This window comes from Eschrichtius robustus, chromosome 10 (genome assembly GCF_028021215.1).
Source record: "Eschrichtius robustus isolate mEscRob2 chromosome 10, mEscRob2.pri, whole genome shotgun sequence".
NCBI lineage: Eukaryota > Metazoa > Chordata > Mammalia > Artiodactyla > Eschrichtiidae > Eschrichtius > Eschrichtius robustus.
Genome location: NC_090833.1, coordinates 39,150,949 through 39,167,543, shown reverse-complemented (window position 1 = coordinate 39,167,543; position 16,595 = coordinate 39,150,949). Strand labels below are relative to the sequence as shown.

Here is a 16,595-nt window from a genome sequence, read left to right as displayed (position 1 = left end):
TAAAGGACGTGGAAAAAATTCTTATGAGGTGGAACTTGACTTTAAAAGGATTTTGAGATTTTAAATAAACAGGGCATACTGCGTCAATCTCCAGTTTTTGTCTGTTTTTCTAAGTACATCCCACAGAAAACCTTCAATATTGCCGCATTTATGCTTGAGTTTAGAGAGCAGTTCAGTTGAGCTATTTCCACATGATTGGTACGTGAATAATGCTGTTTTAGCCAAATGGTGGTGAATTCTTCCATGAGAAAGACACATCTTTGACAAGCATTCATCTTATGTTGGAACATACTTAAGTTCTTGGTGTTAATGGCCTCCGTGTTACCATTATTTTACTTTCAAGAGAGTTAGGGAAACGCATTTATTTAAACAGAAATACAATTTATTCGAAGATTTGCTTTTACAGCGATCTTTTTCTTGAAATATTAAAAGAATCATTTTAGATAATACATTTCACTGGTGGAGTTCTTAAATATGTATGATATTGATTTGTCTATAATTGGATCAATCCCAAATATCAATATAAATGAAAAATTAAAGGAGTGATTTTAGCCAGTCTGTACAACACCATAGTAATTCTCAAACAAGTTCAGCATTGTGGCTCATTAAGTGGGGTAAGGGAGGGGTTCTGTTATTCATTTTGCTGACATGGGAAATGAATAGGAAGGAAGCACTGCCCCTTTTCTTGGTTAAACTTGGTGATGATGAGAGCAGGCTTGCCCCACATACAGAACTTTCTGAATCATACTGCCATGAGCAGCTAAGCTTTGCCCATTGGCAACCTGTGTGCCTTGAAATCATGTAGTGAATGGGCCACCTATACCAGTCTGTGGTTGGTTCATCCCATAACCAGCTCCAGGATTGTGTAGAAAGTGCTTAGATGCCACAAATATGCCTGTGCATGCTGGGACAACTAGGGCAACTGAGACTTTTCTCTGGCTTACCCAAGCTTTACTTTGATTTACTGGCACACGCTGGTACTTAACTTTAAGTAGAGAAGTTAGAACAGGAACAAAACTGTTGCTACTTCTTTTTCTCTCCCCTCCCCATCTCCTTCAAAATCAGTTCTAACACATTGTTTTTAAATGTTCTCTAATATAACTGTTCACAGCAAACATGTCTACTCACCGTATTTCCTAGTTTGCCAAGGGTAAAAATTAGAAATTCTCTTTTAACTAGTGCTTCTTTACCAGTAGAGTTTGAATCACCAGGCTTTCTGATTTCCTTATGATGTAGTATCTGGAGAAAAGAAAGAGTACTGATTTGAAAATTGGAAGGCCTTTAATTGTTTGCATGAAGATGGTCGGTTTTTGATGGCTTCTTTCTCTTACAGCATATCCTCCTTAAGAGAGGAGGCTGGGCCCTTTTTCAAGGTCATGTTTTCTATGTGATTGTCATGCTGTAATAATTATACTACAAAACTCTCATCAAACTGCATTACAAATGATGGTGTTTAAACAATCAAGTAGCTTTAATCTTATGTTTTAAATAAATAATATATGTGCAGATTGCCTACAGCCTTTTTAAAGGAAAATAGTCCTACTCACGAAATCTATAATTTTGGTCTGCTGTTTAAAGTCTGTTAACCACAATCTTCTTTACCTTTAACATATTCATGTGTTGATGATGTTTTTTACATGAAATAATGTTAAGTACCCCTTGTCCATAGGAAATTGTCTCTGAAAAAAGTTCCCTCTTTATCCTCTGCAAAAGAAACAAAAAGATTGCCAGATTATTTATTTTATCATTGATGCATATATGAGTATATTTCCATTCATTGCTGAGTTAGCAGATTTTCAACTCGCCAATAGTATAAGTGATTACAAAAACTAGGTCCTATCTGTAGTATAGGTACTAGACACAATGGGAACAATTATGAATGCTGGTCATAGAAATTATGCATCTTTTAAATCTATTACTGTTTTATTTGAAATAAATAATAATTATGCACATTTTTAAAAGATCACTTTTGTCATTTTCTCTTCCTTTCAGCTGTTAATACATTTCCTCATTTGACTTGTTTTTTTTTAACTGGAAGTGTTCTTAAACCTAAGAATGTAGGGTCCAGAAGAAATCTTCCGAGCATTGCTTTAAAACCTTTTTTCCCCTCACCACTTTACCAAAGAAAAGGGCAGGATGGGCATGGTGGATGGAGGGGAGAAAGCAGAGAAGAAAGAAAAAAAAAAAAAGTCAGTAGCAGATCCATGCAGCAGTAAAACCTCAAATAAAATCACATCCAAAGAATCTCTTGCGGTTTCACACAATATGGTAAAATTAGAGATTGCAGGAAACCAACTAAATTAAACGGGGAGCATTTGAAGAGAAACGAGCAGACTTTATGAAAATGACACATTGACTGACCAGTATGCTTTTTTTATCAACAATTTCTTTGTTAAGACGCAGATCAAAGGAACCTGCATATGTTTTCATTTTGTTCTAACTAGAAAATTACATCCAGATGTTTAATAGGCATTTGGTTGGTTTTTCAGCATTGATTAGATATGTTGGTTCTGTTTGCTTACAAGTGTAGCCGGATCATTAGCTAATGCAAAGAAATGTTTGCTGGGAGTTGCTAATTAGGGCTTTTGGAAACCCTCCATGCTCAAGAACAATTTGTACAGTGGCCAGAGAACTTGTGGGACTTGGGGAAGTTGTTTTCCTTTCTCTGTCAGGGTGGGGAGAAGCAGACAGCCCAGTTCCCTAATCTCTTTTTGCCTAGGGGGATTGCGATGCTATCCCTGAGGACTGGAGTGCAAATAAATTAGGAAGAGACCACACAGGCACTCCAAACCCAGAGATAAATGTGCTCTTTCTGGAACCACCACCATGCTGTCTTTGGGGGTTGGGGGAGCGAACATCTAAAACGCTGAACATTAACATGTCGAAGATGCTTGGTGCTAATGTTATCAAATACACAGCCTTTTAAAGTATACTTTAGAGACAGATGGGAAAGCCCTTTATGATAAACGAGTGTACTTGAATTCATTACTGTAGTACTTATAATTGAAAATGTCTCCTTTGCAATTTCAGTACTTTTACAGGGTACAAGAGACCAAGCTTTGGAAGGGGGAGGCTGGGGCTCGCGAAAGGAGTGAGGGCGCGTAATTTTGGAGACGAGGATGAGACTGGGAGGAAATGCAGTTTTACTTTCACAGCCCACCCACTTGTTTACCTTGTTGAAGCCCCAAAACTTGTCGGAGATTAGCCGTTCACACGGTATTCAAATAAACTGAGAATTTGAGGCACCAGGCGGATAAACTTCTTAGCTGGCCAATCATGTTTTTAAAAACACTTGGCCTGCGGAAGAACACTACCGCAGCCGGGGCGAATTTTGTTTATGTAAGTCTGAACTTCTAGAGAGGTGTAGGTCCAAAATAGCCTGTGTTGAGAAGTCATCCTAGAGGTGCAGATACAAATGTTCCTCTACATCTCACCGCCCCTTCCAGGCCTGCTTACATCTCTTGCCCATGTTTGGCACACGTGTTAATTTGTTAATGTGGACTGGTAAAAGTTGGGATAATAGACTTTTTTGGTTTTTTTTTTTAATCCTTTAGGTTTAGCATTTAGCTCAACAGAAGCTTAAGGGCATTTGGTAGACAAAAGAACAAGTAGTTAAAGGAAGCACCTTTGACGGCTCCTTCCCATATTCGCATAATGGAGCAAACCCTGGCCACTTAATACTCTCTGCAATGACCCACCTTGCTGCAGGACTTGGACTTGCTAGGAAACCAATCTTAAACAGGGGCACCTTTCCTCTGGCCTTAAAAGCCTTTGCTTTTGGCAGTGTTATTTAAATAACTTTTCTTCCTGAAGCTAGCAATTTCTCTGAAGGGTTAAAGCTGAGTTCAGCTAATCTCTGATTGCTTGGTGCTCCTCACGGTTGAAGGCAGGTGAACTCTGGAGATGAGAAAGGGGCTAGAAGGCAAGTGAATATTCCAGATACCTCCATGGCTTCTAGAATGCTAAGTCTAGACCTAGATGAACAAGTCAAGTGACATAATTACGGAATGTTGGAACATTTCACAAGACGACTGGCCTGGGCTCTTTAAAAAGTCAACGTCGTGAGAGGGAGAAAAAAAATTGGGGAAGGACTGTTCCCTAAAAACAAAGACATATGATGAAAATGCAATATCTGAATCTTTATTGGCTCCTGGTTCAAAAAACCCCAGCAACTATAAAAGATGTTCTTGGGCAGTTTTAATGTGGACTGGATATTAGGTAATACGGAATTATGGCTAATTTTTTTTTTAATGTGAGAATTGTGGTCGTGTCAGAGGATGTTCTCAGAGGATGCATGGTGATACATGCAACATCAAATGATGTCTGCAACTGCAGAAAAAAAGTGTGGAAAAAGAGAAAGCAAATTTGACAAAAAGTCTACAGTTATAGAATTTAGGGATAGAATCTGCAGCTATTCATTTTACTATCCTTTCAACTTTTCTGTATGTTTGACATTTTTCATGATAAAAAGTGGAAAGCCATTTTAGGTTCATTGTCTACATCTTTTTCTTCATATGTTAATGGAAAGTCCCTTCGTAGTTGAAAGATTGGCTTATGGGCTTCCCTGGTGGCGCAGTGGTTAAGAATCCACCTGCCAACGCGGGGGACGTGGGTTCGAGACCTGGTCCGGGAAGATCCCACAAGCCGCAGAGCAACTAAGCCCGTGCGCCACAACTACTGAGCGCGCATGCCTAGAGCCCGTGCTCCGCAACAAGAGAAGCCACCGCAGTGAGAAGCCCGCGCACCACAATGAAGAGTAGCCCCCCTCGCCGCAACTAGAGAAAGCCCGCGTGCAGCAACAAAGACCCAACTCAGCCAAAAAATAAATAAATAAAAAGATTGGCTTATGATGTTTCTACTTTTAAAGAGTACGAAAAAGTTGGCAATCTTTTTCTTTTTTTCCCCGGATCATGTTAAAGCTATTGTATGAACACCCAAAGTATTACCTGGTGTTTTTCTCTGGATCTTTTAGTTCTTGTATTATGTATGATATTTTATTTTTGTTTTTTTTTTCTGCAGTCTCAAATGTCCCTTAGTTATCAATTAACATAAAACGGAAATCTTTAAATAAATTAGGACATTACATTAGCAATCCTCTAATGCATCGTTTTGTGGGCCATCAAGCTCTGAATCACCAGAAAATCTACCATAAAATAAAAAACTGCTTACGTATTAAGAATAAGGTAGTAGCAAATAAATTTTATTTCGGTTTCTTAATTCCCATTATAAATAGTTGTTCTCCTGACCTTTTCATCACTTGAACCCAGAAGTGAAATTTATAAATTGTTAGTTTGATTTGGAGATTTCCTTAATATTTTGAAATATAATGCTGAAACAGATTATTGCTCTGTGTACTAAGCTTTAAATATTAATCTTGTAAAGAAATGAAAATAGCACTAAATCTTGGATGCTGATATTATGATCATCTAGAATCACAGAGGCACATATTTATGATGTGCAAATAAACAGTTTTCCAAAAAGTTGTGAAAAGTGACAAGGCATAATCTGAGGGTTGACAGTTGGAATGCCCCATCCATCAATTTTTTCTCTTTAGTCATGGCTATTTAGCATGATTTTGTTTTTCCTATCACCATTATGTTGACTGAAAGGAAACATTCTGTGACAATGGTAAGCAGATTCCAGTCTGTGTGTGAACAGATTAAATTCACAACTTCCAGTGAAAAACCTGAGTGCATTAAAGGGAGGCAAATATGAAAATATAGGAAAACCAGTACTTTTTACACAGTGTCCAATATATCTAGCCACCATCCACATAAGCAATGCTTATGTAAAATGAAAAAGATACAAATAACTCTTTCACCATGACAGAAAAAGCCCCATGGGGACAGAGTTACCATTCTGGTTTCCCCCATTGGCAGTCTCCACACTTCAGAAGAACTGGCAAGCTACAATTGGCACTTGAAACAGTGTTACAAAACACTGACAAGTATCAGAGAAATGTTGATTAATGTAAACAGCCTGCCTCAAGGAATAATACCTTTCTTAAGAAAACTGGTTTCTAATTAGCATTCCTATGGATACGGGTATCTCCAGGTAACGCCAGGAAGTTTTTCGAGAAGTTATTTGCCTTTGCTGTTGAGTGGAGGCATCATCATATTTATATCTTTAATTTCTGAAAACTTAAAAAAATTGGTAGGTTAAAAAGTCAATGGACCTTCATAAAAAAGAACAAATTTTGCCATTTGCAGAAACATGGATGGACTTGGAGGGTATTATGCTAAGTGAAATAAGTCACAGAGAAGGACAGATACTGTATACTATCACTTATACGTGGAATCTAAAAAATACAACAAACTAGTGACTATAACAAAAAAGAAGCAAACTCACAGCTACAGAGAACAAACTAGTGGTTACCAGTAGGTGGATGGGGTGGGAGGAGTGGCAGGTATAAACCATTGGGTGTAAGATAGGCTCAAGGACGTATTTTACAACACAGGGAATAGCCAATACTTTGTAATAATTGTAAATGGAATATAAGCTTTATAAAATTGTATAAAAAGTAAGTAGTCAATCAATGGACCTTAAAAAGGACGGAAATTCTGACACATGCTACAACATGGAGGACATTATGCTAGTGAAATAAGCCAGATACAAAAAGACAAATACTTTATGATTCTACTTATATGAGGTACCTAGAGTAGGCAAATTCATAGACAGAAAAGAGAACTGAGGTTGTCAGAGGCTGGGGAGAGGAAAGGGTGGGGAGTTATTGCTTAACAGGTACAGAGTTTTAGTTTTGCAAGATGGATGGAGTTCTGTGGATGGATGGTGGTGATGGCACCACAACAGTGTGAATGTACTTAATGACACTGAACTGTGCATTTCAAAATGGTTAAGATGATAAATTTTATGTGTATGTTACCAATTATTTTTTTAAAGTCAGTAGGAATCCTTTTTTTTGGTTATGTACCAGTTTTACAGTGGATTCTTATCCTATTCATTTCCTGAAGGTCTGCATACCATTGTTTGTTTATTGAGCACTTACTACGAGTCAGGCACTGTTGTAAGTGCTTTATTGTTTGTATTACCTCATTTGACCCTCAAGGCATTTCTATTACCATCCCTATTTTACTGACCAGAAACCTGAGGCCCAGAGTCACTCGTAGGAGAGCTGGGTTTTGAACCCTGGTATTCCGGAGAACTCACTATCAGCCACTGGCCACAGCAAGTACTAGTTACCATTCAGAGTGCCATTTCTTATTCTCTCCTCAAATTCCTCATTGATCTATTGATAGAAAAACACATATGTATTTTGCTCACAAGCTTGGTAGGCTTTCTTAGTACTTTAGAGGTGAGGTTGATAATTTAAGAATTTATATTCCTGCAAACAGAGCTCCCTCGGAGCTCTAGAACTGTGTCTGCCAGCAGAGAAATGCAGCCACCTTCAGTTGTGTGCTTTCTGGCAGCACCTGATCCATACCCCAAATTACAGTTCAGCAAGAAAAGATGGGCTCAGTAGCCAGCTGAAGCAGAGGAATGCTGGAGACAGCAAGTCTTAATTTCAACTAGGACAGCAAAGCAACTGTCCTGATTCACAACGTTGCAAATATTACAATTCTTAAAAATAAAAAAAGCAGGGGGATATATAGAGTTCTGTGACTAATGATGCTTTGGGATGTCCCAGTAATGGTAGACGTGTAGTCTGGGTCCTGATAATATGTTTGGAAACATTTGACCTGTTGAATGTAAATGGATTGTTTCTATCCTCCAAAACCCTCTTAAAATCAATGGATTTTGAGTATCTTTGGCCATGAACCATACTAAGAAATATATCTTAAAAATCTCAGTTCAGTTCTCTCTCTTTCACATACACAGGGGTCATATACACAGGTTGCAACGCAATTTTAAAACACTAAATTATGTTATTGTACTAGTCGGGGTTCTCCAGAGGAACAGAACCAATAGGAGAGAAAGAGAAGAGATTTATTAAAGGAATTGACCCATGCAGTTATGGAGGTCATGAATCTGCCATCTGTAAGTCGGAGAACCAGGAAAGCCAGTGGTACAATTCAGTTTGAGTCTGAAGACCTGAGAACCAAGGGGCTACCTGTGTAAGTCCCAGAGTCCAAAGGCTAGGGAACCAGGAGCTTGACACCCCAGCTCAAGAAGAGAGGAGAGCTCGCCCTTCCTCCTTTTTGTTCTGTTTGGAGGCCCCCAATGGATTGGACAATGCCCACCTGCATTGGTGATGGTGATCTTGACTTAGTCTACTGAATCAAATGCTTATTTCCAGAAGAGTCCTCACGGACACACCCAGACTGCTTTGTCAACTATCTGAGCATCCCTTAGCCCAGTCAAGTTGACACCTAAAGTGAACCATTACAGCTATAGAATTTTTCAATTTGATTATTAACAACTTCAGCTTATGGAAAGTCATTAACCCCAAAACCATATTCATGCAAAATGGTGACACAAGTCTACTCAATAACATTAGGTCAGATTGTTCCTTCCTTTACACTTTTGGCAATGATAACTCATAATCCCTACCTTAAATGCCGCTACAAAGTTCCAGATCAATAGGATTCAAAGCTCTTCAGAGAATTTCCTGCATAATTCTTTTGTCCCTCCCTTCTCTGCTGGCCCTTTTCTGCCTCAAGTTTCCATCTCCCCTCTCAGCATCCCCATCCTATCACCCACATCCCATGGCATCACTCATCCTCCTCCCTGCCCCATCCTACCCCAAGCCTAGAGTGGTTTAACAAAAAGAGTACCAGACTCAGAAACAGAGGGTCCTGAAATGGAATCGCTATCTGCCTCTTACTATATGACCTTGGGCAAACTACTCCCCTCTCTGAGCGTCAGTTTCCTCACCTATAAAACCTGGATAACAGCACAGGTCTCTCAAGGTGGTTGCCTGGACTAAAAGAGATAAGCTGAGATAACACAGTATCCTGCTTCACTCAGTGCTTGATCCTGAGAACCTTGTTCCTTTCCCTCTTTTGCCTGGGGCTTGATGAAGGCCCTACCCTAGGTTACTAGGAGCTGGGGGATTACCACCCCTGCTATTATGCATCCTTGAAAATCAGATAGCAGCACAGATTCTAAAAGTGTGTTCTGCGGAACTCTAGTCCAACCATGGCCCAATACTCTAGGGCCCAAGAAATACGTCACCATGGTGTTTCTTGGAGGCAGGAGCCTTGGATCTTGAATGTCTTACCATTCATAGACTGTTTCATACTCAAGGAAAAACACCCCTGGTACATATATCTTTTTTGGAAGTGAAAATACAATTTGGGGTGGGAGTGCTATGAAAACAAATAATGAACAACATACAATGGTTATTTTGGGTGGCTAAATGCCCTGAGTTCCCCATTTAGATAATACAATAAGAAAAATGTGGCTAACCAGTGAGAAGTTAATGGAATTATGTCTCAAATACGCTCTTCTTGAGTGTCACACCATCTTACCCAATGAATGTGAAGCTGTGCGTTGGGAAGACCTTGAGAAACACATATAGAAATTATAATATCTAATCAGTCAATTATATATTAACTGAATTCTTCTGAGGAATGTGATCTGGCCTAGGATTCTTTTTGAACTGGGAATTTCCACTTTCCTTTCACATCATCTGTTTTATTAACGATGGCCAAAGCCTCTCAATCTGTGAATAAGGTTTAGTGAGAATTGATGAGCCCTGGCTAAGTAAGAATCCTAATGGCCGTGGGTTGCTGTTCTGTAGTAGAAGTCAAACTCAATTATCTTTATTTTTATTTTTATTTATTTTTTAAAATTTATTTATTTTTGGCTGCGTTGGGTCTTCCTTGCGCGCGTGCTTTCTCTAGTTGCGGTGAGCGGGGGCTACTCTTCGTTGCCGTGCACTGTCTTCTCATTGCGTAGGCTTCTCTTGTTGTGGAGCACGGGCTGTAGTCACGCAGGCTTCAGTAGTTGTGGCTCGCAGGCTCTAGAGCGCAGGCTCAGTAGTTGTGGCGCACGGGCTTAGTTGCTCCGTGGCATGTGGGAACTTGCCGGACCCGGGCTCGAACCCGTGTCCCTTGCATTGGCAGGCGGATTCTTGACCACTGCGCCACCAGGGAAACCCCCTGAATTATCTTTAAATTCAACAATTCTCTGTCAACCAAGGGACTCTTTAGGACCTCTTCTATGTGTCTTTCTTCATTTGAAATCTTTTGTTTGAAATCAGGCCTACTTTAGAAAGACAAAAAAATTGAAATACAAAACCTTCATTTATGAGGAGAGTGAAAGGAAAAGAAGGGATTTTTCCTTCTAGATTTGGCTTTTTCCAGTAAGGATGACTAAACCATCGGGTAAACAATCTTGGCTACTCAGATCAGACTTAAAAAAAAAATCCAAAACCCTCATGATTTATAAAGCGTAGTATGCTTAGCATTGCTGTGTGCAGAGACCAGTTCTACCAGCTTTTACATCTCTGTTGCTCCCTCCCCCCACTGCAGCCATTTAGGGGGGAGTTCTATTTGGGAAGATAGAACAAAGCCTATTTTTATGCTGTGAACAGTGCAGAGCTCCCAGTGGTGGAGGAGGGGAGAAGAGGAACGAATAATGAACAAGGAAGAGAAGGTGGTACTTAGTTCTCCTTAAATTTTACTTAGTAAGAATTCCTTCAGTGTCAAATGGGAGGCATATCTAGAATTTGCAGTCTGTCAACTCGTATCCAATGTCTTCAAACAAACCCCAGGAAACACAGTCCTCTTTTTCAATAAACATGTTCACATAATAATACATTAGCAGACATTAGGACCAACATGGACTGGAACGTCCACAGTTACACTGGGCTAGAATTACGAAATTCTTTCTAGGAATGAAGTATTCTCGTTTCCATCATTCTTTTGGGTTGAGTATGGAAGACAACATGGTTTGGGGGAAAGGCCAGGGGTGTGGGTGTTGGTTGTGGATGTAAGATGTTAATGATGGGAACTTTTTTTTTTTTTTTTGGCTGTGTTGGGTCTTCGTTTCTGTGCGAGGGCTTTCTCCAGTTGCGGCAAGCGGGGGCCACTCTTCATCGCGGTGCGCGGGCCTCTCCCTGTCGCGGCCTCTCTTGTTGCGGAGCACAGGCTCCAGACGCGCAGGCTCAGTAGCTGTGGCTCACGGGCTTAGTTGCTCCGTGGCATGTGGGATCTTCCCAGACCAGGGCTCGAACCCGTGTCCCCTGCATTGGCAGGCAGATTCTCAACCACTGCGCCACCAGGGAAGCCCAATGATGGGAACTTTTTATTTCCAGTGCAAAAAGAGCATAAGATGTTCCTCCTGTGAACCCTGTCATTCACATTCTTGAAAAGTGTTTTGAAAGGATTCTGCATAGTTCTACAATCTCATCAGATACCCAGTAGGAATCTCAAGCTGGATTTAGTTTCACTGAATTTAGCTCAGTGGTCTATACAGTTCTTCCATATGAAAAGGGAATCAGTAGGGAAACAGCCTCTTCAAATATTGGCTTTAGTACTCAGAAAAGTACAGATCCTGTGCAATCCAGCAAGCCTTTAAAGTGAATGGAATTTCTTTGGTGAAGTGGGTTTTTTTCCAGCCACAACAACTCTTTTAGGGGCTAATGCCCTACTCATGAAGCTCCATTTGTAGACCTTTTCAGGAGCCATCTAGATAGTATCATTCACCTGGGCTGTTGGTCCTCAGTAGGTGGACATTTTCTACTTTTTTAATTCATTAAGACTTAGCTGCCCCATGTTTCATTTGGGGGGATTAAATGGAAATTAAGTTATGAAGCATAATTCATTCCAGGTGACAAGTTATGAACCGGTATGTTTATTTGGATGTACCAAAAACACGGTTCTGTCCTGGCTTTGAGGACATCAGGAACTATATAAAAGTTAATTCCTCTTTCAGAGAGTGCACAGTATAGCTGGGAAATCAAACTTATACTTTATTTTTAAAAATTTTATTGAAGTATAGTTGATTTACAACGTTGTATTTAATTTTTGCTGTACGGCAAGGTGACTCAGTTATACACATATATATACATTCTTTTCCATTATGGTTTATCAAAGGATATTGAATATAGTTCCCTGTGCTATACAGTAGGACCTTGTTGTTTATCCATCCTATATATAGTAGTTTGCAGCTGTTAATCCCAACATCCCAGTCCTTCCCTCCTCCTCTCTGCCTCCCCCTTGGCAACCACAAGTCTGTTCTCTATATCTTTGAGTCTGTTTTTGTTTCGTAGATATGTTCATTTGTGTCGTGTTTTAGATTCCACATATAAGTGATATCACATGGTATTTGTCTTTCTCTTTCTGACTTACTTCGTCCTTGTTGGTTATCAATTTTAAATATAGCAGTGTGTACATGTCAATCCCAAACTCCCTATTTATCCCTCCCTGCCGCGCTTCCCTCCTGGTAACCATAAGTTCATTATCTAAGTCTGTGAGTCTGTTTCTGTTTTGTAAATGAGTTCATTTGTATCTTTTTTTTTAATTCTGCATATAAGCGATATCATACGGTATAAGCAATATCATAACAATATTTCTCTTTCTCTGTCTGACTTACTTTACTCAATATGACAATCTCTAGGTCCATCCATGTTGCTGCAAATGGTATTATTTCATTCTTTTTAATGGCTGAGTAATATTCCATGTCATATATACATATATATATATATATATATACACACACACACACACATACCGCATCTTCTTTATCCATTCATCTGTCGATGGACATTTAGTTTGTCTCCATGCCTTAGCTATTGTAAATAGTACTGCTATGAACATAGGAGTGCATGTATCTTTTTGAATTACAGTTTTGTCTGGGTATATACCCGGGAGTGGGATTGCTGGATCTTATGGCAACTCTGTTTTTATATACTTACACTTTAAATGATGAGTACTAACAACAACAAAAAAACTTTAAGACAGTTCATGCTAAGGATCAAATGAGTGTTACGTTCAATGAGCCCTGTAGGAATTAGTGGAGCCATGTGCCCGGAAATGGTATCATGAAGTCTTCAATACCTCACTGAGGGACTCAAATTCTTTCAGGTGGCACTGAGCCTTGAGGCTATGCTCCTGGTAGGGAACAACCAAATACTGACATATTTCATTCTCTCACACAAATAAAGACTAATTTTACTAGCAGAAAATGGCTCATAGCTACACAGTTTAAAGTAAAAGCCATGAGTACAGCTTCATGAAAAATCTGGCTATCGAGCTAGGCCTGGGCAACTGTCTTTGAGCTTTGCCAATAATATTTGTTTTCTACTCCTTAATTCCTTCCAAATACTCATAGCACCAAAGGTATAAAAAACTTACAGGGTGAAGACTTAAGTTTAAAAGTTCTATCCATTAACTTAATTTGATCTTCAGTGGGTGAAGAACGGGCCCAGAGAAGGCTGTCATTGTTCGATTTTAGCAATGAATTACTTTGGCGCAGCTCCTGAAACACTTGCATCCTCTAAAGCGTAATTTTGGGACCACTTGCAAACTGTAGGAGTGATCAGAGGGGGATCTTCAGGTGCCATGGCAGCTTGAAGGGAGATGCCTTTTGGCGCCTCTATAGTCCTCCTTATCATCCTCATCATTTTCTAGCGGTCGTTCCTGAGTTCACTGGTCTAAGTACTTCATATATGAATTCATTTATTCTTCACAACAATTCTAAAGTCAGTACTATTATCACCTCCTGTGCTGGTTAAGTTTATGTGTCAACTTGACTAGGCTAAGGGATGCCCAGATAGCTGTTAAAACATTACGTCTGGGTGTGTCTGTGGGAGTGTTTCTGGAAGAGATTAGCATTTGAATCAGTAGACCAAGTAAAGAAGATAGTCTTCACCAACATGGGTGGGCATCATCCAATGGCTAGAACAAAGAGGAAGGGCAGATTTGCTCTTTGCTTGAGCTGAGACAGACATCTTCTGCCCTCCAACATCAGCACTCCTGGTTCCAGAGCCTTAGGACTTGGACTGAATTACACACTGGCTTCCCTGGTTCTCCAGCTTGCAGACTGCAGATTGTGGGGCTTCTCAGCCTCCACAGTCATGTGAGCCAATTCCTATAATAAATCTCCTCTCATCTCTCTTTCTTTCTGCGTATATATACATCCTATTGGCTCTTTTTCTCTGGAGAACCCTATTACAACTCCATTTCACATATGGGAATACTGAGGCACAGAGAGTTAATAGCTTTCCCCAAATCTCACAGCTAGTGGGTGGCAGAGCCGCTCTGCAGTCAGCATTCCTTAAGCAGGGTGCCTGCCAGCCCTCAGGTAGATTACTGACTACCCCTTTGAGCTAAGGCCTAACTTCTGGGTTTAACTGAAGGAGCTGGACCTGGAGAAGTCCAATTTGGAGATGGTTGGAGTTCCTGTCACCCAGGAGCATGAGAAAAGCCCTGGAAGAAGAGAGTTCTCTTGAGCTCACGGACAGTAGCGGCAACACAAAAGTGGCGCATTTTTGAACAGGCGCAAGATTTGTCAAGATAAACTACATCTGCTCTGATTCTTTCCTGGCATCTTTTTTCTTCACTTCCAGTCCTTAAGGAAATTGAAGCAACTTGTAGTAAGACTTGTTCTTTCCCAGGGCCTCTCGGTCTCCTGTGCAGTTAGTTTGAGTGGGCAAACGTGCGCTTTACCACAGGGAAGGGAGAATAGACAAGGTTGGAAAATGTGCCTGGTAACGCTTCTAGGAGAGGGGATTTCTCCTCCCTCTCATCACAAATGGTTACTCTGGGAGACTCCCTTTTGCCCTTGTATTTCCACCCCCTTTCTACTCTCTTCTTGGCCTCCTCCCTCACCGTCCTCCATTCCTTCCAAGTGACAATCTTGGACACATTTATTGAAGGGTGTCTTTACTGTTCATTAAAGTTAAGACACTATGTTCCATCTTTCTCTATTTTGCTTCCTGCCATCCTGAAGCACCAGGCTAGTGTTCCCAGTGCATTCTGAGGATACTTAGACTAACGAGGTAAACAGAAATAGGGAGCCTTGCTTAGGAGTCCTGGCCTTGGCCCCATCTTTCTCTACACATGAACCAGAGACGCACTGATTTCGAAGTGGGTAGGTGTGGGAGCGGGTTATGGCACTTGCCTAGCTAGTTCTTTTTCCCCATTTGGCTGTTGTTCAGGGTGTTTCTGTTCTCCCCTTCAGCAAAGATCCCTGGAGGAGTAGAGAGGGCAGTGACAGGAGCTGTACCTCAGAACCCTTTTCTGAACTTCTGATATCAGGAGGACAGTGTTAGGTAATGCTGACTGGCTGGGGTAAGAGAGGCAAAGGTATGTAGTCCCGACAGAGCCCACAAATGGACTGGCTGTACCTTTGTCAATATTGAATGAAGAGGGCTTCCCTGGTGGCGCAGTGGTTGAGAATCTGCCTGCTAATGCAGGGGACACGGGTTCGAGCCCTGGTCTGGGAAGATCCCACATGCCACGGAGCAACTGGGCCCGTGAGCCGCAACTACTGAGCCTGCGCATCTGGAGCCTGTGCTCCGCAACAAGAGAGGCCGCGAGAGTGAGAGGCCCGCGCACCGCGATGAAGAGTGGCCCCCGCTTGCCGCAACTAGAGAAAGCCCTTGCACAGAAACGAAGACCCAACACAGCCAAAAATAAATAAATAAATAAATAAATAATAAAAATAAAGGAATTCCTTAAAAAAAAAAAAAAAAATTGAAAGAAGAGCCATAAAATATTTCATCTTCTCTAATCCAATAATCCCACTGCTGGAACTGTGTCCGAGGAAAGAGTTCAAAGTAAGACAAGATAATTACAAGTATAGCTGGTGCCCAGATCTTAGTTTCTAAATACTGTTATCCATGCATGGGTAACACAGCCCCTTGGAGAAATCACTCATTCAGATCTGGGGCCGGGAAACCTCTCACTGTCAGTAAGTAAAATGGTGCTCAGAGGATGAAGAGTTTTGGGTGGAGAGGTAGTGAATTCTGCTTTGGCTTGAGTTTGGGGTAGCTGGGAGATACATAGCTGGAGATGTTCAGTGGCGGTTGCAAAGATGTGGATGTGTAGGTCTGTGTAGGTCTGTGGAGACATATAGGTATAAATATCGACATGGTGCAAATGGATAATAGGGCCGAATAGTTCCCTACATCACTTTGCTGAAAAATTCTCTCAGATGCTTGGGAACATGCATATTTCTGGGACCCACCTCGGGGAGCAGGACAGACTGCATTTTAAGGTATTCTCCAAATCACATTTTGTGCACGTATCAGTCTAAGAAATACTTATTTAAAAGATTGTGAAAGTGCGGGCTTCCCTGGTGGCGCAGTGGTTGAGAATCTGCCTGCCAATGCAGGGGACACGGGTTCGAGCCCTGGTCTGGGAAGATCCCACATGCCACGGAGCAACTAAGCCCGTGAGCCACAGCTACTGAGCTTGCGCGTCTGGAGCCTGTGCTCCACAAGAGAGGCCGCGATAGTGAGAAGCCTGCGCACCGCGATGAAGAGTGGCCCCCGCTTGCCACAACGAGAGAAAGCCCTCGCACAGAAACGAAGACCCAGCACAGCCATAAATAAATAAATTAAAAAAAAAAAAAGATTGTGAAAATGCAAAGAGCCATTATGAGACTGAGAAGATAGAGAAGTTAAGAGGTAGCCCTGGATAATGCAGTACACAGAGCCAAGAAACAGAGTGCTTTACTGCAGAGCC

At 41.0% G+C, this 16,595-nt stretch overlaps 1 long non-coding RNA gene across 1 annotated transcript in view; it reads left to right on the top strand.

Annotated features, from left to right (window-relative positions):
• The window catches only part of LOC137770214 (uncharacterized), a 172,506-nt gene that overhangs the window by 984 nt on the left and 154,927 nt on the right, over window positions 1-16,595 (top strand). The window lies entirely within an intron of this gene.